This window comes from Podarcis liolepis (assembly GCF_965112155.1).
Source record: "Podarcis liolepis genome assembly, chromosome: 5".
Taxonomy (NCBI): Eukaryota; Metazoa; Chordata; class Lepidosauria; order Squamata; family Lacertidae; genus Podarcis; species Podarcis liolepis.
Genome location: NC_139556.1, coordinates 39,946,835 through 39,970,067, shown reverse-complemented (window position 1 = coordinate 39,970,067; position 23,233 = coordinate 39,946,835). Strand labels below are relative to the sequence as shown.

The window sequence follows — 23,233 nt, the reverse complement described above, 5'->3', positions numbered from 1 at the left end:
ATGTAATGCCACTGACTTCTATTTTCTCTCCTCCCTTTGCACAGCCCCCAACTGTCCAGATCTGAATGGGGGTGGGGGTGGGGCTGGGGAAGACAGTAGAAGGAGAGGAAGCTCCCTTACATGCACAGAAGTCTCTTGCGCTAGCAGAGTTGCAGCATCAGATACAGCCCAGTGCTGGAGGATACGATGAATGACAATTTCTGCTCAATAAATAATAGAAGAAAACCCCTCAGGCGACATCTGATCGCTGTCAGCTTTTGAAGTTTCACATTTTACAACTGATATCCAACAATATTTTATAGGCTATCATGTGGGATGCTTGGCTTTCATTCTACATGTAACTTGGGCTGCAGTTCTGCACACACTTTCTTGAAAGTTAGCTCCATTGAACCCAGTGGAACTTACTCACTGAACATGGTGGAGTTTACTTCTGAGTAAAACAGGTTCAGGAATGGGCTGCTGACCTTTGAAATCTGCATGCTAGCATGTGCTATTCTATAAATAATATTTGATTTATTACTAACTTACTACTACGTATGCAGCATACTATATATGTTGGTGTGTGTGTGTGTAATAAATAGTTGTCACTGCTTAATTCCTGTGTTTGGAAAACTCTCCCCGTGTAATGGAATCTCTAGCCTCTCCTCTGTGGCAGTCTGGGGGCCAGCTGTGGTTGCTCTTGTTGCTTCCTGTGACAGACATGCTCTCTCTGCAAAGGCTTGGAATGCTCTTGGCTTTATTATTTATTTAAAACTGAAACTAAGAGACTCATGCTATCAGCTTACTGCTGATGACATATCACTAGCACTGAGAAAACTGTTGGATGCACTGCATGATGGATTTACTGATGCACAGACCAAATGAGTTCCCGGAGATGGCAAGTTTGACCGTTTGCAAAGTAGGAGCTTATGCGTTCAAATAGCCCCATTCGGGAGCAATGTTTATTTAATCCAAGATAAAAATGAAGATAAAGATTGGGCACAAAAGTATATAAATATTTAGGCATTATATAGGCTAAAGATGTAAGACGGCTTAGAAGGAGGAATTTTGGTCCGCAAATAAAGCAGGCAAAAAATTAGTTTACAAGGTGGGAACAGTTGAAGCTTGTCATTATTGGGGATGTTTTAAAATGGTGATTCTGCTCAAAGTCTTGTTTGGGCTTTTAGCCTTTGCCTGTTCAACAAGGTAAGGAAAGCATTTGGAGTTGGCAGAGAAAACTGGAAAACTTTTATTCCAGAGGGAAGAGCATTAGGCTGAACAAAAAGGCTTTGTATAGGTAGACAAACAGTCGTTTCCCATACCTATGTCTAGATTATGAGTTGGCCTAAATTAAACAACTAATGTGTGAATAGGAATAACATGGGTATTTATTGGATCGGTGCAGAGTTTTGAAATGAGGCTTCCTTTTGAAGGGTGATCCCCTTCAAGACAATTGGGGGCAGGGGCCCGAGGAAGATCATACGTTTAAAGTCTATAGCTTTCACCCCAAAATCCCAGGAGCTGACATTTGTTCATGGTACAGGGGATCGTAGCTCCTTGAAGGGTAAACGACAGTTCCCAGTTCTGAGCGAAAATGTGTGCTGTCGTGATCTCTCCTTCCTGAATGTTGTGTTAAAAAATAATGCATGTGACCTATTTACGGCATTAGGAGATTTGAACCTCTGCCTGCAGAGGACTTGCAGCAATGGGGGTCAATGGACTCATTGCCATCTGCACCACAAGAGTGGGAGATGCTATGGGGTCATTGTGTGTATTGTGAATGCAAGAAGGTGACCTTCTGCAGGGATATTCCCACCATTGCAAGTTCACTGGCTCCCTCTGTGTGGGGGCAAGACTTGGTGGGTGCTTTTGCTGGTATAGCTCCTGATTGGTGAGCTTTGATTGTGATTTCCAACTGATCATGTATTGGACATGTTGGCCATTGCACAAATGCAGAGGCGGCATCTCTCTCACCCCATGTTCTGAGTTACTGGGGGATAGGATTGCTCTGACAATCATTCCAGGTAGATGTTGCCCTCTAAAACTTTGCAAGGGTAAAGCTTCAAGGATTTGGCCTTGTTGCGGACCAGGATTGAAGAGCTGGTCAGAATCTGAGGATGCTCTCTACTAGTTGCTTTCCCCAACTCACCTTGATCCATGCTACACCTCTGCTCAAAATCCATATTCCCACATCTGCTCTTTTTCATTCCAACACTTTTGTGCAAACCATCTAGTTAACCCTGCAGAGGGTTTAGCTTGTATTAATGAGAGCAAGCTACAGCTCTTTCAGCTTTATCTGGAATATGGCAGCAGCAATTTTTATGCTTCCTTAATAAAGCCTGCCTGGATTTTTCTTATTATTAAGTCGTAATAACCGCTTCAATTATAATAAATCTTGGAAAACCACAGCAGTTCAGCAGTTTTAATTAGAAAAGCACAGTATTGAGTTCTTGTTCATCCATCAGACGACATAGCTAAAGTGGCCCTGTGTTTTTTTCAGTTCTAAATTGTGTAATGGGAGTGGGAACTCCAAAAACCTGTTCATTTACATTCATACCTCAAAACAACAGTGTTTTTTAACACTTGCACAAATACTCTTGTGTGAGCGAGCAGTTTAATAGGTTCTAGAGAAACTGTTTTGCAGTTTTACACAAACTTTCCAGACCTCAGAGTTGGACCAATGGTTTGAATTCTGTGTTTTCTACTGTACTGCAGTTGGTGCCTCACTGTTGCAGGGGCATTTCAAAGTGTTTTTATTGTCATTTGGGAATGACCCAGTTATTGCATAATATCACTTTTCACAAGTTATGCTGTTCCCAATTTAAATATCACTGCACACCTCTGAACGTATTTTGGAAGGAGCCACCCCCCACCCCCCAATGTATGCACTTTACCTTCCCTGGGTGTTGGTTCATAGTGTTCTGCAGTTGGACTTATATGCTTGCTTGATTTATCCATTTCAATATTTTTATTCTGCATTTCATAGAAGGAGGCATCCAAGTTGGTTTTCAACAACTGAAAACCATGCACATGAGGAGCAGCTAATAACAAGGTATAGCAAATTTTGCAGCAGGCAGTCAGCAGCTTAATATACAGCAGCAGGGTTCAGGAGCCAAACCATAAGTCTGCTGGAATGAAAGTGCTTGGAAAGGTATTTGGTCTCATACTTAAAGGTCATGAGCCAAGGGACTAATCTAATCTCCTAGTGCAAGAAATTCCACAATCAGCCTGGACTCCACAATGGAGGGTGATGCCCTCTTCCATGTCTCTTCCAACTATATGTCTGAGGTTGGCAGAACATTTAGCAGAGCCTCCTCTTAAGAGATGGTACAGTGCCCCCTAGCACAAAGGACCCAAGATACTCTTTACCTCTTGAGCAACAGCCAGAGGCTGCATCCACAGATGATACCCTACATGATGGCTCTCCAATGGCAGGGGCTCTACTTCCCCTTATCAGGACCCCCACTTCAACTCTGGAACCCCCTCCATCAGGATTCCAGGCACAGCGGCTCTGAAGGACCCAGGCTGAAGCACATCTCCCATGAAGATCTCCAAAAGGGCCTCGGCTGAAATTCATCTATCTGGTCTCTCAACTATGTAGTCTACTCAGGAGTGAGAGGCAGCAATTCTCACACATGTTCTGGATCCTGGCCCTGAGTAGTTCCAGGCCCTCAAAGATCCAACAGTCTCTAGTTACACAGTGCCGGTACATCTTTCTGACGTAGTTCCTTACTTGCCCTTAAGGTTTCAGCTCCTTGCCTGCAAGTTGCAACCTATAAGTTAGGAACAGGACAGTAGTTCCACCTTTCCATATTACTGTGTATTCCTGCCTCCTGCTCTGTCCCTAGCCACACAAAGGAATTGCTTTGTATACAAGACATTCATTCATGTTGGCCTCACCTCTACAATGCATTGGCAGTGTCTTTTTAACATTAAACACACACACACATACAACTTAACATGCATGTAATCATAATGTCTATATAAAGAAAGGCTTTGGGACATGTCAGGTGATCAGCTTCAAAGACCAAATCAGCCTTTTAGCACCTTTACTTGAGGGTGACTTCATTGTAAAGATGCATAGAATCAGCTGGCCTGCCTCACACCAGCCGGCAGAGATCCTGCTGTGTTGACAGATGGTCATAATATAGTTGAAGTGAGCCTTGTTCTAGATGCCTGTGTAGCAAGTCTCAAGTGGTAAAACGAACAGCAATCTGATAAATAACATGGACAAGGAGGACTTACAACTTTGGAGTAGCATATTGATCAATAAGTGCTCTTTAGAAATGTCCGTCATGAAAAAGGGACCTAAAAATAACATAAGAATACTGCCTAACAAGATTAGTAAAGAGACTAATGGAATTATACAAATGGGCTTATTCATATAGGCACACTATCTGAACTAGCTCAGCTTATTTTAAATAGTCCCAGAGAAAATGGACATAAAATGCCTTTATAAGATTTCAATCTGCTAGAAAAATTGCAAGCTCCACAGGTCTGCTTTTAAAATTGACGGTGGAAGTTGGAGTAGGGCCAGCTCATCTATTGGACAAAAGGGGCATTTGTGCCTGGAGCAAGGAACACATCTGCAGTTGCCAAAGAAGTATAGTGTCTGTTTGGACTCTCTGAGTATCAATCAAACTTTTGCTAGACGGAACTTGAAACAGGATTTGCCATTCTGAAAATAACGCCTCAAGAGCATGTGGATATAGTTGCTTCAGTTTTTTTAACTGAAGCATGAAACTGGATCTTGTTGTCATTATGTTTACTTTCAGGATGAACTTGTGTTAAAGGTTTATCTAGTGACACAGCTATTTATTGATGGACCGTTATGAAGGGAATTGCATTGGCCACTGATATCTGGACCCACCTAACACATATACAAATCAAGCTCTCATATCTGAATACGGTAAGTCACAGGTTGCTTGGGAGTCCAAGATCCAGAACTGATGCTGCCCAAGTCCTTGGAGGGAGACAGCAATTGTGCTGCCTTAAGTGTGCTAGCTGACAGCTGCCCAACTGACCATTGTATGGTCATGGAAAGTAGGAAATAAAACTGAGGCACATGGAAATTTCCTAAGTCAGAAGCATGGACCAGTCAAAGCATAAATTTAAAAATTAAGGCTGCAATCCTATGCACAACTGGGAGTAAGCCCTGCTGGGCGTCTGGAAACATGCAAAACACCAAATCAACAGCAGTGTTAATACAAAAGCGGTAACCCTTTAATAAAAAATATCAAGAAAGGAGCATAGCAATGCTCTTCTGGTATTACGTATGAGCAGCTCTTTGCAATGGTCTGGACACACTTAAGTCCCCTGCTAGTTAGTAGTCCATATGGAAATTATCATTTCCTTTGGTTTCAGTGGGAGTTAAGCATGTGCTTAAATTTCTCCTGTTAAAGTCAACACAACTTTAAAAGTGCTTTAACTGTTAAAAGCTGGGCACTGCCCTTTATTTTCCTCCACTTAAATATTATATTAACTTGTAAATGTTATTGCCACAGCACTAATAAAATGCTACTAACCTTTGATTTGTATCCCATCTGTACAACATTTAAGAACTATTCCCAACCCATCTCAAGCTAAATGGCTTTATAAGACAGAAAATAGTTTTGCTCAAACTGCAGTGTAAAGAGTTGCAATATGGTTTCTGAATAAAGTAACCATGTCTAGTGTATTCAGAATATGTTTTGGTATATGGCTGATGCACAGCAGTAAAAGGGAATTGTAAAAGTTCAGACCCACCCCACTTTTTCTTTTTCTTTTTAAGTGATGATGTGTTCCTGATACTGGAAGAGAATGTAGTAAATTAACTGCAAGTTTTACAGCCCAGTTCTGGGATATGGTCTCCACATACCATAATTATGAAAATTGCCATGCTTTTCGTATATAAAAGTTCAGAATAAAATGGTCCGCTGCCTTCGGCCAACTTTTGCTTCTCAACTTGAGAAATTAATGTTCCAAAAAATTTCCTTGTTTGGCTTGGGGTGCGTGTGTGATCTTTTGCATGCAAAGATGTCCTGTCCAGTCAAATGGTAGTTTCCCAAAAAACAGATGGAAACTTCACAATATCTCTCTCTCTCCCCCCCCCCCGCAAACACACACACTGCCCCCTCCCCAAATAGCCCTTTCAGTTTACTGCCTTTCTTCCCATAGATAATAGCTGGCAGCAGGGTACAGGGCCGAGGCTGCGCGCTCCACTTCTGAACAAAGTCCTGAATCGAGCCATTGTTTCCACTGCGATAGCCTGCATTTTTTCACTGGACAGAGAAAGCAGGGTGTAAAAAAGGCACCTTGTGTAAAACTGTTGGCAGGGCTTGGAAGTGAATTAAGAGCTCCACAAGGTCTGAGCGCGGCAGCTCGGCTCGCTCATTGAGCCCTGGAAGCCCAGTCAGCTCAGACATTCCAATGCAGTGAGGCAGCAGCGGGGACTCACTCGACACACACACGAGAGAGCGAGGCAGCCAACTCCTCGTCCAGAAGCGGCAGATCAGCCGGTCTCCTCCTCTCCTCTCCTGAGTCCGCATACACAATCGGGGGACGAGGTGGGTTGGCGGTGGGAGGGAGGAGATGAAAGGTGGACGCGATGGCTCGGGACCAGCAGGTCCTTGCCTGCAAAGATGTGGGGATCTGCTCGCCGTTCACTGAGAACGACGGATCGGGACTCCGAAAGGCAAGCCTCCCGCGCCTCGAAGGTAAGAGGATGACTTGGAAACTTGGAGGGGAATCAGCGGTTTCTTTTCTGCTTGGTTTTTTAGCGCCCCGCTCCAAAACAAACAAACAAAAATCTGATCCTCCCCTGTTCTGCAAGTGTTGATTATTGGATTGATTTAACGCACAAAAGACACCAGATCTTTTGTGAGCTATCTCGACCACTCTGCTCATTACAGATCCAGGGCATTAAAGAACTCGGGACTCCCCGCGCGCGTGCAAACGCACACACGAGACCCAGTTTGCAAGATCCCGGGCAAAATCCGATGAGTGCATCGAGGTGCTGAGCTGTGAGCCCTTCTCCAAAGGTATCCCTGCCCCTCTTTTCGAGCCGGAGGGGGCGGGGGAGAGTTGCCTCCCGGAACTGAAACCTTAGAGGGGCACATTGTAATAGACCTGGATGGACCGAGGGAAATACGAGGCAAGTCTGCACAGTGCAGACCGGCTGCTGGAGACTGATGCGTAGGAAGAAACGGCAACAGAGGCAGCGGCGGAGCTTCTGTCTCTGCAGTCCAACGAAGGGAGTACACGTGTATTTGCGTGCACACGTGTAAAAGTTCCCAAAGAAGGAAAGCTTTGCGCAAGTGCTTAGCTCACTGGCCTGGCTCTGCTTGCCGTGGCAGATACTAATCTCCTCCACCGTGACCTGGCAGGTGTGTGGTTGGGCGGAGAAGGGAAATCCCTTCCGTCCCGTGGGAAGGCGCTTGATTTCACAATGAAAAGGGCTCGCTCCCAGGCGGTCCCTGCTAGGGAGGCGGAGGTGGGAGGACAGAATGAATGAATGAACGAATGAACTCCCTTTAGAAAGGGCTTCCCGCACCCCCGATTATTCAGTGACCAAAGTCGAGAACAAGAGGAAGGAAGCCGACTCCTTTCCATCCCTTGGTCTGCAGGGTCGCTTTAAGGGCAGCTCTGTTTGTCTGTTTGAAAGGTTTTGTCACCTTTCAATAGATGTGGAATCGTCGCCTGCAAAAAGGGGGAGAGGGAGGAGGACCGGCTGTCTCAGGGTAAGGATGCTAATCTTTCCCCACATGGTGTGATAGTCTTTGAAGATTTCCTAAGGGGAGGAGAAAAGGGTTCCTTTGGCAACGCTTCTTTCTTCTTCTTCTTCTTCTTCTTCTTCTTCTTCTTCTTCTTCTTCTTCTTCTTCTTAAATTACACCCACCTCTTCCTGCGCTGAGCGACTGTGTAGGAAAAGAGGGGGAAATGATGAATGGAGGAAGAAAGGATGAAGACGTTTGGCTGCTGGTATGATTTCTCAGCATCAGTTTCTTGCATCATACATTCGTGAATCCCAGGTGTTGCATACAGCCCCCATCTCTTCCCTCAAAGTTGTCCTTCAGGGATGTTCCAATGGGCAATATTTTGCTCATTGGAAGATGTGATACTCTCCTTCTACATTAGTTGATACTGTTGGGGTTTGTACTAGGGTAGAATGTGCAGTACTGTATTTTAAAATGTGGGAGATGTTGTTGGCTATGAGAGATGCTCAGGTCTTTCCAGCTTGCTCACTTATTTTCCGCTAATTTTCAGTATAACCAGGGGGTCCAAAATCCTGTGGTCCATCATAACAAAATTAACAAGCTTAGTCATTAAAGCCAACGTTCACAATGGAATATTGATTTCTGTTTTAAATTGCACAGAACTTTTCCTGTGGCTGGATGTTTTTAAAAAGGAGGATTTTAAACACAAGAAATAAATTTATTTTTTAAAAATTGGATAGCTCCGAGTGAGGTCATGGTATTAAGTCATTTTAGTTGCATATCGTTTCAGCCTTGAAAATGGAAAGTGTGAGTCTTGAAAATTATTTGAAAACTCTACTGATCTTTCCCACTGTTAGAACTCCAATACTGAAACACTTTGTAATTATTAAAAAGCAAATGTCTGGCCTGCACTTTGATAGCCTTATGTAGGTGTTCAGTGCTCATGAAAGGTGATGGTCCATGATTGGATCGGATAGCCCTGCCACCCAGTGCATATCTAGGGGTTGGCAAAAATGGCCCTCGCTGGGAGTGGAGTGCAGACCCAGAAGGAGTGCAAAAATCACCCCCAAAATGTTTCCAGTTATCTGTGTAAGGTCTTGAATTTAGACAAGAGCTGGGAGCTGAGCGATAGGAGAAAAGGCAAAACGGTATGAAGGCAGACTACTGGAGTGTATTATGTATATGTGTATGGTGACATGCCACTATTATTGTGAGATCAAACATGGGAGAATCTTTCCATCTTTGCACATAAGGTGTGCGGGATTTTTTGCCCTTCCTCCTCCTCACCTTGCCTTGACTCCCGATGCTTTGAGTACTTGGACCTCGTAAAATGTAGTAATTTCTAATGTGGCTATTGCAGTAAAGTGATGGGGGGGGGCGCATGCTGAAACATCTCCCTTCCGAGGGTGCAAGGGACCCTAGGGTATGTCTCTGCCTAGAGACTCACACATTTCCCACCCCTCAGCTAAAGCCTTACTGGTTTGTGAGTTGCACAAAACCCTTCCTGAGAATGGATGTACAAGAAAAAACAACTGTGAAAGTTATTTACCTTTTAATGTTATCTTTATGTTCTTGATTAGACACTAAGATTGAAGATACAAATGCCCCCTTGAAAATAAAATTGCTAAATAACTAAAAAATAAACAAATGCTGCTCTTTTTGGTGTCTTTAGTGTGCAACCAATACAAGCTTGGGACACCTTTTGTGCAGCAATGCCCTTACTGGTGTTAACAATTAATGTTTAGCTTCTATAATGAAAAGTTGTATTGGTTCCACACGTCCTAGAAATCAGAACGTCTGCCCTAGAAACACCAATTCTATATTGGGTATGTAAATATATTAGTGCTCTGCTCATGGGACTTGTTAAGTGGAAACGCTGCTTTGAGGTCCTGGATGGGCTGGGATTCCTGAAGGAGCATCTCTTGCATAAATCTACTTGAATACACTGATTTGAATACACTCCAGATTTCCCTCCGGACTTATGTCTAAGTTACCCAAACTAGTGTGGTGTTTGAGATGGTTTTGGTACTAACAAGGCAAAAAGTGCACACAAAATGGCCCACCCCCACCCCCCAGATATACAACTAAGCATGCTTGGTGCCTCTTTACACTGTCAGTCTGAATAGCTCACTTGGTTAGACTCAGCATGGTGCTGATAACATCAAGGTTGTAGAATGAATCTAAGCAGAGGTTGGATGGCTGTTTGTGATATATGATCTAGTTGAGATTCCTGCATTGCAGGGGGTTGGACTAAATGACCCTGAGGGTCCCTTCCAACTCTTATGATTCTATGATCCTGTGTTTACTTAGAAGCAAGCAGAAATGAATGCCCTAGGGCTTCAGGTAGCAAGCAGTTGTGTCAAAATGTCATATTCTGCACCCACATACACATGAGAAAAAGAGAAGTAAAATCCATTGTGACCCTGAATAGCCTTCACTTTAGAATAGGATTTGGAGCACTAACAGCTTTGTTGTGACCTTTGCTTCTTGTCTTTAAGGTTCCCAATAATCAACGTTTGTTTGTTTTTTGCTGCGAAGCTAAGACCTCCACTTGAATTTGTCACCACACACACACACACACACACACACACACACACAGGAAGAAGTAGTTTTAAACTGGTTTTAAACCAGGCCGTTGCTTGCTTCTAGTTTCCCGAAAAATGTTCCTTTTCTTCCCATGCTGAAAACTACCCTCAGCTCTACGAAGTTCCCAGGCCTTTTTGAGAGCTAGTTGTTGTGGGGTTGGCCACTATCTCTTCCTCTAAATTTGTGGCCTGACTAAGCTTTTTCTTCATTTCTGTATGGGAGCATGATGCTTTTTTTTTGTTCTACTGATCACAAAGAATGAGTCAAAAGTTTCAAAAAAGCTTTCCTTCAGGCTTTTTCAGGAAAAGTAAGAAACTTCTCTCTACTGGATTCGGTCTGGAGAGACCTTGGGTTCAGATCTCCACTTGGATGTGAAATGCATCATCATCATCATCACCATTAGGCTTTATATACAGTGCAGCCTTTTTGCCAATGTACCCAAGACAGTTTTCAGTTTTACAATACAGTGGTACCTCAGGTTACATACGCTTCAGGTTACATACGTTTCAGGTTACAGGCTCCGCTAACCCAGAAATAGTACCTCGGGTTAAGAACTTTACCTCAGGATGAGAACAGAAATCGTGCGACGGCAGTGGAAGGCCCCATTAGCTAAAGTGGTGCTTCAGGTTAAGAACAGTTTCAGGTTAAGAACAGACCTCCAGAACGAATTAAATACTTAACCCGAGATACCACTGTACTTGCACCTATTCACTCAAAGCTTAAAATGAAGCACATAACCACCTACGTTCCCACAACCCTTCTTCTCTCCTCACAGTATAGGCATTGAGACTATATTTCATTTTAGTCTATCTCATAAATCGGCCCACAATACAATGATTTTGAACATGCCACCTTAAATGCCTTGTAAAGAAGATGGTATGATGGTAGTTAATTGTTTTTTATTAGTAGTATTTATTTGTATTCCACCCTTCATTTGTTGATCTCAGGGTGGTTTACAGCACAGAAATGCAAGATAAACTCAAGAACAAAAGACAAGAAACATAAGAACAAAAACAAAATAAACAAGGTAAAAGTGAATTGACATTACAAACAAAGTGTCAATTTTCACATTGGAACTGGAATTTATGTGGTGGTGGTAGGAGGCGGTGATGCAACTTTTGCTTCAGCAATGAAGCAGCACAGACTGTAAGGGCTATAGGAGCTGAAGACTCCATGCTTCCTGGCTCTCAGTCAGGCCCTGATCCGATCAGGGGTTTCTATGTGCTCCTTGTGAGTAGCTTCACACTGGTATCTCTGAAGTTCCTGCCTGACTTGCCATCAGCTCTGCTTTTGTGGCCCTGGGGGAGATAGGAAAGTGTATGAGAATTGGCTAGGAACCTAGGTAGCTGCCGTGGGGGCCTTTCGTACTGGGAAAGGGATATTCAGTTTTGATGGCTCACTGAGACCATTAGGAGTTTTGGAGATCTGCTGGAGAGTCCCGGTGCCATTGCTCTTCATCATAGGAGGTTGTTGAACCCCAACACGAGGTCATATACCCATGAATATTGTGATGGTAAATCTGTTCCACGTTCACAGTAATTAAAGTAGATTAGTAACCTCACTTCACCCATATGTTGCAAGGGTGGAAAACTACACACTAAGTCTGAAAGGGTAGTTGGAGTGTATTAAAAATGTAGCTAATCTGCTTTTTGAAAAAAAACATTTAAAGTATTGAAAAATAGTGGCTATAGTTTGGGTATTTTCTCAAACTTGTGGCTACCACAACATAAGGGGATGTTTTACAGGACTAGTGCCAGGACTACCACTTTGTCCTGTGGTTTTCTGGACAGATCCCCCCCTTGCCCTTCCTTGTTGGTAAACTGCTATGTAATAATGCTTCAGAAAAACTGCTATTTAATTTAACCAGACAAGATTCTGGTGGGACATCATTTCATTTCACTTTCAGTTTGTATACTGTCTTTCCACATTACTACACACAAGAAGGAATTAGTACTTCACACATTCAGTAAAGATATGCTATTAAAACAACAACAAAAACCCCATATAGTCATCTTTAGCATTCCTGTTCCACTGGACTTACATCTCAAAAGCTAACATAATTCCCCCCCCCCCAGGTGATGGTCCATCATAAATACAAACCCCACATTGGGGAAAAGATTTCTGCATTGTTGGCTGTTGGACTGGATGACCCTCGTGGTCCCTTCTAACTCTATAGTAGTATGATTGTTTACTTACTATATTGGGCTGCAATTCAGAGAAATGTGAGCTTATTTAAATCCCTTTAATAACTTTATCTGGATTGTGCCCTTTGTTTCACTAATGAGCCTAATGTTTTAAATAAACAGCCCATGAAGACTGAAAGTTTTTCTAGGCACAAAATAGGCAGTAATGTGTATGTTTTTTCACATTTAAAAAAATCTGCAATGGTTTCAATGGTTTTCACATTGCTGTATTAAAAGTGTTGGGGTTAAAACACTTATCGTTGCAGAGAGAAATTCTACTTTCAGTTCAAGTTTAGTTCTGTCCTGTACTTGTACTTATGTATGTTGAGGGTGTGACTGGCTGAGTACTCGGTATACAAGCGCAAGAGTCGGTGTCATGTGGTGTTTGCTGCAAAAAGCTTGTGCAAATATTTCCTAGGTTGGGAATTCACAATACTAATTTTGCCCAACAATAGACTGTGTTCAGCGGCAGAGGAAGCTGCTCGGGCGCCTGGGGCGGTGCACCCATAGGGGTGGGGCGAACAGCCCATAGGAGTGGGGCAAGGGAGGAGTGAGCCGCCATAGGGGCGAGGCGCACCACAGGGGCAAGGCGCACCAGAGTCTGTCTGCCTCCTTCCACTCTGCCGCCCTACAGCTGGGTGGGGAGGCAGCAGACCGTTTGGGCAGCATGGAACCACCCAGGAGAGATGTGTGGCTCCGGCACAGTGCAGGCCCCGCGGTGAGTGGCACCCAATATTTTGTCACCCATCTCAGTGGTGACACCTGGGGCGGCCCGCACCCACCACACCCCCTTCCTCTACCCCTGACTGTGTTAACCGTCTTTTCTGAGCATAATTTCTTTTTTCACTTCATTACCATTAAAAATAAGTACAATGTGTTGCACTAGAGCAGAGGTCAGCAACCTTTTTCAGCTGTGGGCCAGTCTACCGTCCCTCAGACCATGTGGTGGGCCGGACTATATTTTGAGGGGGGGGGGGAGTGAGTGAATTCCTATGCCCCACAAATAACCCAGAGATCCATTTTAAATAAAAGCACACATTCTACCCATGTAAAAACACCAGGCAGGCCCCACAAATAATCCAGAGATGCATTTTAAATAAAAGGATACATTCTACTCATGTAAAAACATGCTGATTCCCAGGCCGTCTTTGGGCCAGATTGAGAAGGCAATTGGGCCGCATCCAGCCCACGGGCCTTAGGTTGCCTACCCCTGCACTAGAGTGTACTGTACCACTTTAGGCTGCAGGTTACATTTCGAACAAGTCTCTCTTTTTTCTTTGTAAACACCCCCCCCAATGCAATTAGAAGCTTTGATAGCAAAGAGGTGGGCTAGTACCTTTTACCCTGATGCAGGGAAGTGGCGTCGTAGTGTTGTTTGCCATCGCCAGGCAGGTACGTGAGCATGGGCAGGGGTGGAGCTCAGAGGGTGACTGAAGCCCACCGTGCCAGCCCAGCCCTCACCACTGGAGCCAAGCAGGTCCACGTTGCGGTGCCTGTGCTGGGGAGATCATATATTCCCAGATGTAACTCATGTGCGTTGGATTATGCCTCCAACTGACTTCCACAGAATTGAAGTAGTTTACATGTAACGACTTGGATTCCAAGATAAATTAACTTAAGGAGGTTTGCAGAAGGAAGTCTTCCTCTCCCCTCCCCTCTACCATGCCTCAAGCTGACTTTTCTTAGGATCCAAAGGTGTGCACTTTACCTTAATAGAGTTGCCAATCATTATGGGTAGTTAATGGACCAAGTTCTTGTTCATTTATTTATTTTGATAGTAAAACATGAATAGTTCCTGTGGTGACATAGAGGTGTATAACTGAATAGTATTTCAAGCATTTATCTTGGAAGAATGTTTTAATTCTACTCCTGTGCACAACTGCTGCATAACTTGCATCTAATAATAGCATCGTTTTTTAACAGATGATTCTCCAGTTGCCTGTGACCTTGCTTAATGCTGGAGGACTTTGCTGTTTGTTTCAGACAGGAGCAGTGCTCTGGTGTGTGATGTTTCCTCCCACGATGTTTGTCTTCATCTGTGCTACTGTGGACAGCAAAAATGCTGTTGAAGTGAATTATGTATAGTAATCTTCAGAGTTCTGCTACAGTACAGCACACCATTGACTTAGTTGGCTAACGTCCCCTTCATACCAGGACAGGGCATCAACAGACGGCATTTAAATAATTTTCTGCTTGAATATCATTTTACGGTGTAGAGAATCTTGTTCGGTAGAGCAAAAGGGTGAATGTAAAAAAAGCTGATTGCATGAGTCAGATGTGTACTCTGGACTTTCAAAAAGCTGTTTTCAAAAAGCTTAAGGAACTTCTGGGTGGCATCCCATGGTCAGAAATACTCAGAGAAGGGAGTCCACAATAGATGGGAGTTTCTTAAAGGTGAGAAGGCACAACTGAAATGTGCAAACAATTCCGGTAAGAAAGAAAAGTGGGAGGCATCTGAAGAAGTTTTTGTGCCTTGAGCTGAGATTTAAAAGGGGCAGATATAAAAAATGAAAAGGGGGCAAATCATGAAGGAAAAATATAAACGATCATCCAGTATTTGCAGAGAAGGTCAGGTGGGCTAAAGCTTAGAACAAGGTCAGGCTTGCAAGAGAGGTTAGAAATAATAAAATGGGTGGTGGTGGTGTTTTACTATGTTTGAAGCAAGAGGAAGAACAAAAAAAGTTGCCAGACCTCTGTGTGTAGAAGCCAGAATAATGGCATTGGGTGACAGAGAGAAGGAGGAACAGCTTAACACCTGTTTTGCTTCTGTCTTCACTCAAAAGGAATACAGTGCCCAAACTGGTGATAATAGAATAAATGATGTCGAGAGGGAGCTACAGCCCAAGATAGAAAAAGAGGTGGTAAAGGAACACCTAGCAACTTTAAATGAGATCACCAAGGTCTGAGGAACTACAAGGTTACTAAGGAACTTGCAGATGTAATCTCAGAGCCTCTTATCTATAATCCTGGAGAATTCTTGGAGAACTGGGGACAGGATTCCACAGTTTAGGTATCAGGATTTAATCGCCAGTCATCAGCTGGTGTTGTCAAACAACAGCTCAAGAGCCACAGGTTCTCAACCCCTCGTCTCCTGATGAAAAGTTATATTTGGAGATGCCAGCAACTCAGTCTGCAAAATGAGCTATGTTCCATTCCCCGATTACTCTAATGTTTTCATTGTAGTAGTTAAATGACGAAACAGTAAAACTGAGCCTTTATGGCGTGAGAACTTAGCCTTGACAATAGATGTGGAAATGCACTTTCAGGAGAGTAAAATCTGTTCTCTTGTTTGGAAAGCCAAAGTCCTTCAAAAGAGCACTGTAAATTCATATAATAAATGCTTGTTATAACAAGCATTTGTATGCCCTTATCTTGGTAGTGGTTGTCTTATTACTAGTCCTCATGTTTCCTATGTATACTTCCACCCAGATGATTCCCTAGTAGCTGTAGAAGATCAGTCTAGGAAATTTGAGTAATCACTTATTGTTCTTCTCTTGGCAAGTGGGTTGTCATCCTTGTGGAATGCTGACATTTAATAAAATCTCATAAAATACATGGACTTGGACTTGAAATTCAGTAGGTCAGGGGAAACTTTCATTCACAAAACAGTAATTGTTTCTGTATTGATGCATTTTTCTATCAACAGTTTTTATTTAAAAGAAAAATGGAAATAATGTGAACATAAATATTTAGAAGAAACAGATAACATAACAGCTGACATAGGTAAAGGTAAAGGTACCCCTGCCCGTACGGGCCAGTCGTGTCTGACTCTAGGGTTGCGTGCTCATCTCGCTCTAGAGGCCGTGAGCCAGCGCTGTCCGAAGACACTTCTGGGTCACGTGGCCAGCGTGACGAAGCTGCAGCTGGCGAGCCAGCACCAGCGCAGCACACAGAAACGCCGTTTACCTTCCCGCTAGAAAGCGGTACCTATTTATCTACTTGCACTTAGGGGTACTTTCGAACTGCTAGGTGGGCAGGAGCTGGGACCGAACGACGGGAGCTCACCCCGCTGCAGGGATTCGAACTGCTGACCATATGATCGGCAAGTCCTAGGCACTGAGGTTTTACCCACAGCGCCACCCGCGTCCCTAACAACTGACATACTAGGCTGCAAATATATAGCTTTGCCAAATTTAGGTTTGCGTATATATCTTATAACAAAAACATCTAATGTACATGAGATAACACACTTGACTGATGGACTGAAATGTAGACACGCATAGTATGGTCTTGTTTTTTTACATGGTGCTTCATTTACATTTCAGTGATATAAAGCATGGCTTTTATTTTGTCTAAAATAAAATTGAGCCAGTTAGGCTGCAATATTATAAACACCTAGCAAGGAGTAAGTACTTTTGAACTCAGTGGTACTTACTTTAAAGTAGACATCTAGAGGATTGCATTGCTAGTCCTATTTGCACGACATCTAAGTTTGTTTGTTCAACAACTACTTTGGGTGGAGTATAGCATTACTTTTATGCTGTAAACCCTGTTCAGTTGATACTACAGAGATTATATATTGGCTGAAGACAGGTTTATGCAAATGTTTGGAATAATAATACCTGTGGAATGTTGCACAGAGAGACCCATGTTTGCCTTGTAATGCAAGGGGCATTCACAGATGACACATGGGAAGCGACATTTTTAATCTTCCCTGCCAACTGATTCTCCTTTGCAACACTTCCCCACCCCATTTCCCCCAGTCAGCCTTGAGATTTGCCTGAAGGGGAAATTAACTTGATACATCTATTGTAGAGAAGAATTAGTGGGAAGGGTAATCCTTCCCTCCCTCCTGCCTTCTAATTTCCACCCAATCTTGGGAACTAGAGACCCAGGCTAGTAAATACAGTGGAACTAGAGACCCAGGCTAGTAAATACAGTGGTACCTCGGGTTACAAACACTTTGGATTACAAACTCCGCTAACCCGGAAGTACGGTAGTACCTTGGGTTGAGAACTTTGCCCCAGGATGAGAATGGAAATCGTGCGGCGGCAGCGGGAGGCCCCATTAGTGAAAGCGCGCCTCAGGTTAAGAACTGTTTCAGGTTAAGAACGGAACTCCAGAACGAATTAAGTTTGTAACCCGAAGTACCACTGTATGCAAAACAAACCAGCCCTCCTGTAACTACGGTAAATTCCTTGTTTTAGAAATTCTCTGTTGCTATAATTCTCAACTAGTTAGAAATAGGACTCTGCCCCTATTGTATATTAATTAATTTTGGGTATGGTTGAGACCTTGCTATTTCTTAAATAATAAAACTGTTTCCATTTTCTTCTTCATCCTCTCTTTAAGCCAAGTTTCAACTTTTATGTCATTGCCTCTCAGCCAATATTATTTTTACAATATTACCTAATTTTGTTATTGATTTGTTCAGCTGGTCACTTTATTGCCCGCTCTCAGCAGCTAATCAATATATTACTGAGACTGCCATTTCAAAAGCTGACTGAACTCTTAGTTCTTTGCTTGCAAGGAATTGTGATACAATTGTTTCTCAGATAAAGTAGACATTGGCACTGACTTATTGCCTTGAAGATTCAGTTTGACTGTCACTTGAGAGGCCGACTGAATTTTGCTGTGAGAATTATTCTAAAAAATCTGTAGTGATGTCTACTGATCTATAGTGATTAACATCAGTGCCAAGTTACAGTCCTAATTAGAAAGCTGTGACATGTTTTTTCCTGAATAAATATTTTCAGTGTAGCGCCGACTCCTCCTTTGCGTCTGGCTTGTATTATTAACCCCCCTGTCCCCTCCCTACAAGATTTATAGAGAGAAACCAATTCTCATCCCCAGTTGCCTAGACACCTTCCCTCTGCACTTCAGAAACCCCCAGCTCTCTCCAGCACTCTTTGCCCTTTGATTAATTTCCCCAGTCCCTTCTCGTATGCATTCTGGAAAATCTGGGAGGGGATAGCTGTGTTAGTTTGTTTAGAACAAAAACAAGAGTTCTATGGCAACTTGAAGGCTGGAAAAATCCAAAATGTCCAGAGCGCAGCTCACAGTGAGTGGTCTTTTCTTTGTGAAAAGTACAGTTACAAAACTGTTCTAAACATGGTGTTTTGTAATCATGTAGATGGGGCATAGTCCAAAAATGTCACCAGACTGTGGGCTTCTTTGTCTTGCTAGCTGCAGTCTAGGAACTGCTGAATGGTTGGTTGTTTCCCAGCTGCTTTTCCCCTCTCAAGGTACTCAACCTACCAGGTAGTAAAGTGGTTGTGAAGCAGAATTCCTATGAGAATTGTTTAGTGGAAGAACAGAATTCTGAGGACAGAATTCCAAAGGGGGGCTTTAGCTAGACTCTTGGGTGAAGAAAAAATGGTGACATTTTCGTGCATTGTCCTCAAAACTCCTGACATAGTAACACAGTATTAAAACAAGCATGAACCACTATGAAATGTCAGTGAAGAAACTAAATAACATGTATCGTTTATTCATAGCTTGTTCCTACAGTTGCAATTGAAATTATTCGACCCCCATTGCAAATTGGGTTTTTTAATCAAAATTTACAGACTTTCAGCTGTTTTTGTTGCATTGACGAGGTATGTTTCACTTTTGAACTGGGAGTTACAAATTATTCCTCTGAATTCATTATATTGGATTAAAATGTAGGTCACTAACTTTTAAACTCTGTTGTTAGCTGATATTTAGGGACAAGTATAAAATAATACGCTTGAAAACAAGGACATTTTTTTTAAATTAAGGAAAACTGTCTAATTACCCATATTGATGAGTAACCAGAAAATATCAGGCAGTAAGAATGATTTAAAAAAAATAAAAATCCATTTTGACTGTTTTCCTGCTTTAATGTAACAGAGCTTTCAAATGATTTCACACTCTGAACGAGTCAGTTATTGAGGTGGGCTTCTTCCCAGAGACTGATGTAATTGGCAAAGCTAAAGTAAGCACCGTTCTTGTTTGCTGACCAAATATTATTTGTGGCATTCTAAATAGGGTTCCCATTAATACTAAAATACATGAAAAAAGCAGATTTTGACCATATTAAAAGGAATGAAGTTGTCTTTTATGTGTGTGACTCAGAAATTCAGCTGTACTTACTTTATAAATGAAGAAGAATGCTGTTGAATAAATATTCCGTAACAGATATTTAATCAGTTTTGAATATGCAGTAGGATGAGCTCTGCATGTAGATGCTTTCTGGGAATATGAAAATAGAGAATAAAAAATAAGAAGATCTCTTAGTCGGTAACTGGCTATCCATTTGCTCTTTTCTGGTGGGGATAATACTCCCTACTTGCTTGAGATGGAGTACTTCAGCGCTCTACAATGCGGTCAATTTAATTTGTAACAGAGTAACAGAGACTGGAATCATCCTTCTAATATTATTTCTATTTTACCTTCAATAGACCAGGTGCAGCTGGGATAGGGAAACAAGAACAAGTAGACTGTAATAGATAGACAGCAATACCAGACCCCAAATAATAAGAGTTTTTTGCAGGCTAGACACAAAGGTGGACTTTGAGAGCTAAGCTCGCCCCCCCCCCCCCCCCCGTTTAGTTTGAATTACTTCCATTGGGGATTTCATGACCCTTCAGCCCAAGAAACCGGGGAAGCCAGTTTCACATCTTTCTCCTGTTCTGCAGGTGACTGCAAGCTGACTATTTTAAAAGGTGATGGAGGTGATCTGCTGCCCGAACTGCTCATTAATCAGCATTCATTATTATGACCAAGCTGTGGAAAAACCAAAGTGATGTTTTTTCCTGAGCAAGGACAGGCACAATCCAAAACATTATTCAGATTCTTTACACTTTATGGGTTGGATCCTGAGTAAAGTTAGTTGACATTAACTCCCACTGATTTCTAATTGATATATTCCCTGTTTAGGGAAGTTTTAAATATTTAATGCTGTATTGTTTTTAAACACTTGATTGGAAGCTGCCCAGAGTGGCTGGGGAAACTCAGCTAGATGGGCGGGGTATAAATAATAAATAATTATTATTATATAAGTTAAACTAACATCATCTGGACTGAACCCAGTGAGTTTGGGTACTTATTCAGTGCTCTGCTTAAGTCCGAGTACTTCACTGTTCAATATGCAGCCATGCAAATAACTCTTCAACTCTATCAATAGACCCCTGACATTTAATACTTAGATTCTCTCTACCAAGATGCTAGCCTCTGGACTTTATAGCCTATCATTCCTTAACACGAGCCAGCTGATAGCCCCCCACCCTCCAGCTCCAGTTCTATTTTGGGGGTCAGAGTTTCCCTGCTGTTGCTCTCTATTATATTATCTACACACTTTGAAATCAATGGAAGATGTTGAGGATATTAACATCCTTCAGCAAAGACACCTAGAATGTAGTGTTTAGGTATAATAAGACCCAAAGTTCAGGTCAGGAGATCAGGGGAAAGCTTGTCTAAACAGGTATATGTTCAAGGGCCAGCAGAATGCCAGTTTAGATGGGCCCCATCTTATTTCAGCTGGGAGAGCGTTCCGCAATATTGATGTGCAAAAGCCACAAACCAAGAAGCATTCAGCCATGGCAAAACTGCATAGGTTTCATTTGCAGTTCTTAATGCCATTACTGGGCAATGGAAAGGAAGTTGTTTTCTTTTTTGGGTTGACAGAGAATGGCTTGCCTAAGGCCAGCGAGTTAGTTCAGCCTCTTACAGGGCAATCCTATGTATGTCTACATACAAGTAAGTTCCAATGTGGTAAATGGGACTCACAATCTAAACTTGAAATCTAAACCTCTAAGTAAGCAAAACAAAACAACTCACCACCACTCCATCATTGACGGGGTGTTTGTGTCAATTGTGTTGACAACCGTAATCTAGTTCTGCCCAATTTCAGTAAACATGCTGGTCAGGTTATGTGACCTGGTTGTTTCACACATTGATGCATGGAGAGCTTCTTTTAAAGTACAGTAAGTTGGGCAACAAGCTTTCCAAGCTGTAGCTGTCCCCACTTCCCCCATCCTGAAAAAAGTGTCGTCATATTCACAGCTGCTACACCCCAGCATGGGCGTAATCTTACTCCAATAGGTTTCCTGTTTTCCCCTTCTTTCAAACAGCACGTGCAGCACATGCCACCCCAAAAGCACTTTCCTTGATTTATGCTGATTTATTTGCACCTTTAATTCAATTCAATTTTAGAAATGCCATATTGAATCTTACTCTAAATATTTTAAATTCACTTTATGGCTGTATGTTATAATTTTCATTGTAAAGAGTAGCATTTTGTGACCATGAATACTGACAGTTTGCCATGATGTATCATTTTATATTGTTTCTGCTGTTTGACCTCTGATCTAATGTGATTTATCCGTGCTGAATCTGTTTCCTCTCAGTCTTTTTTGCTTTGCTGATGGCATGGAACACGTTACATTTCTCTGATGTATCAAAATTAGCCCTTTTGTTATTTACTGGATTAGTGATGGTATTAATGAAAGTAACCTTTGCCTGCACATTGCCTCACATTCATTTCCCATGTACTAACGGGATATTGTGCTTTCAGCTCTAAACAAATCCAGATTATATCTTCTGAATCTTTCATTGTGAAATTATGGGGCTTGATTCAGGCCATGGTGGGTGCAGTACTTGCAGGTGGAGCATAAGACATAACAGAGCCAGTTCTCCCTTACATCTTTTGTGAGCAGACATTCAATGCACCTGATGTTTAGGTGTGATGGCAAGTCTCCATGCTTTGCATTTGTTGCGTGAGCAGAGGTGGCTGATTCCTCACAGTGGCTTGGTTGGGGAAGAAAGAGAGCTTTGTTGTACATACCCTGTGTTTGTTGTACATACCTAGTGATCCCTCTGTATGTAGTTACTGCAGTGTAGAGGACTGAGTCCTTGGGAAAGTTAGTAGCAGGTACTGCACTAAAATAGATGTTGATATCCGTGTGAAAGAGATAGACAGAGGCATGTCCATGCCTTTATCAAAAGGGTTGTTATGTAGCTCCAAGTTCCATTAGTGCAAACCTCCTTTTTGTGCTTATGACAGTTATAATATAAGTACAGTAGATTAAAATGTTAATGCTTAAAAAAAAGAAAATCAGGATTCTAATATAAAATCAGGATTCTAACTGATAGTGATTAGGACTGCAGAGCCAGAGTACGGTATTTATTTGAGATTAATTAACACAGGCTGTGATATATGTGAGGGACACGGGTGGCGCTGTGGTCTAAACCACTGAGCCTAGGGCTTGCCGATCAGAAGGTTGGTGGTTTGAATCCCCACAACGGGGTGAGCTCCCATAGCTCGGTCCCAGCTAGCAAACCTGCCAACCTAGCAGTTTGAAAGCATGTCAAAGTACAAGTAGATAAATAGGTACCGCTCCGACGCTGCTTTGGTTTTGCTAGAAGCGGCTTTGTCATGCTAGCCACATGACCCGAAAAACTGTCTGCGGACAAATGTCGGCTCCCTTGGCCAGTAAAGTGAGATGAGTGCTGCAACCCCAGAGTCATTCGCGACTTGACTTAACTGTCAGGGGTCCTTTTACCTTTTATGATATATGTATAGCAAAACATTCCATTTATGTTGGTAGAGATCTGTATGTGTACTAAATGCAGACCAGATTCTCCTAACCTTTATTTCTGTTCAATATAATACTTATTTTGATTTGGCTTGGCTCATGGTTTCACCTCTCTAGTGATTACCATGATCCGGGGGGGGGGGGGGGAATCAAACCAATATCATTGTTGCTTTGCACATAGATAGCTGGCTTGATTACCGTAAATAAACAAAGTAATAGAGAGCATCTGGTTTTCCTCTTGTTTCTCATTACAATCTGACACAAACTCTTCTAGTCTGTTGGCAAAACTAGA

The 23,233-nt window shown here is 42.5% G+C and overlaps 1 protein-coding gene across 5 annotated transcripts in view; it reads left to right on the top strand.

Moving 5' to 3' along the window:
• Positions 1–23,233, top strand: part of PLCE1 (phospholipase C epsilon 1) — a 133,482-nt gene that overhangs the window by 3,912 nt on the left and 106,337 nt on the right. The window contains exons 1-2 of one of the 5 annotated variants that reach the window (XM_083502989.1): positions 6,107–6,674; positions 6,870–6,998. The exons of 1 other annotated variant lie outside the window; for it this stretch is intronic. The gene's annotated coding sequence lies outside the window, so the exon portion shown is untranslated. Of the gene's footprint in view, positions 1–832; positions 882–6,106; positions 6,675–6,869; positions 6,999–23,233 lie in introns of those variants that run through there. 3 more of the 5 variants (XM_083502991.1, XM_083502988.1, XM_083502990.1) reach the window with 3 other exon arrangements.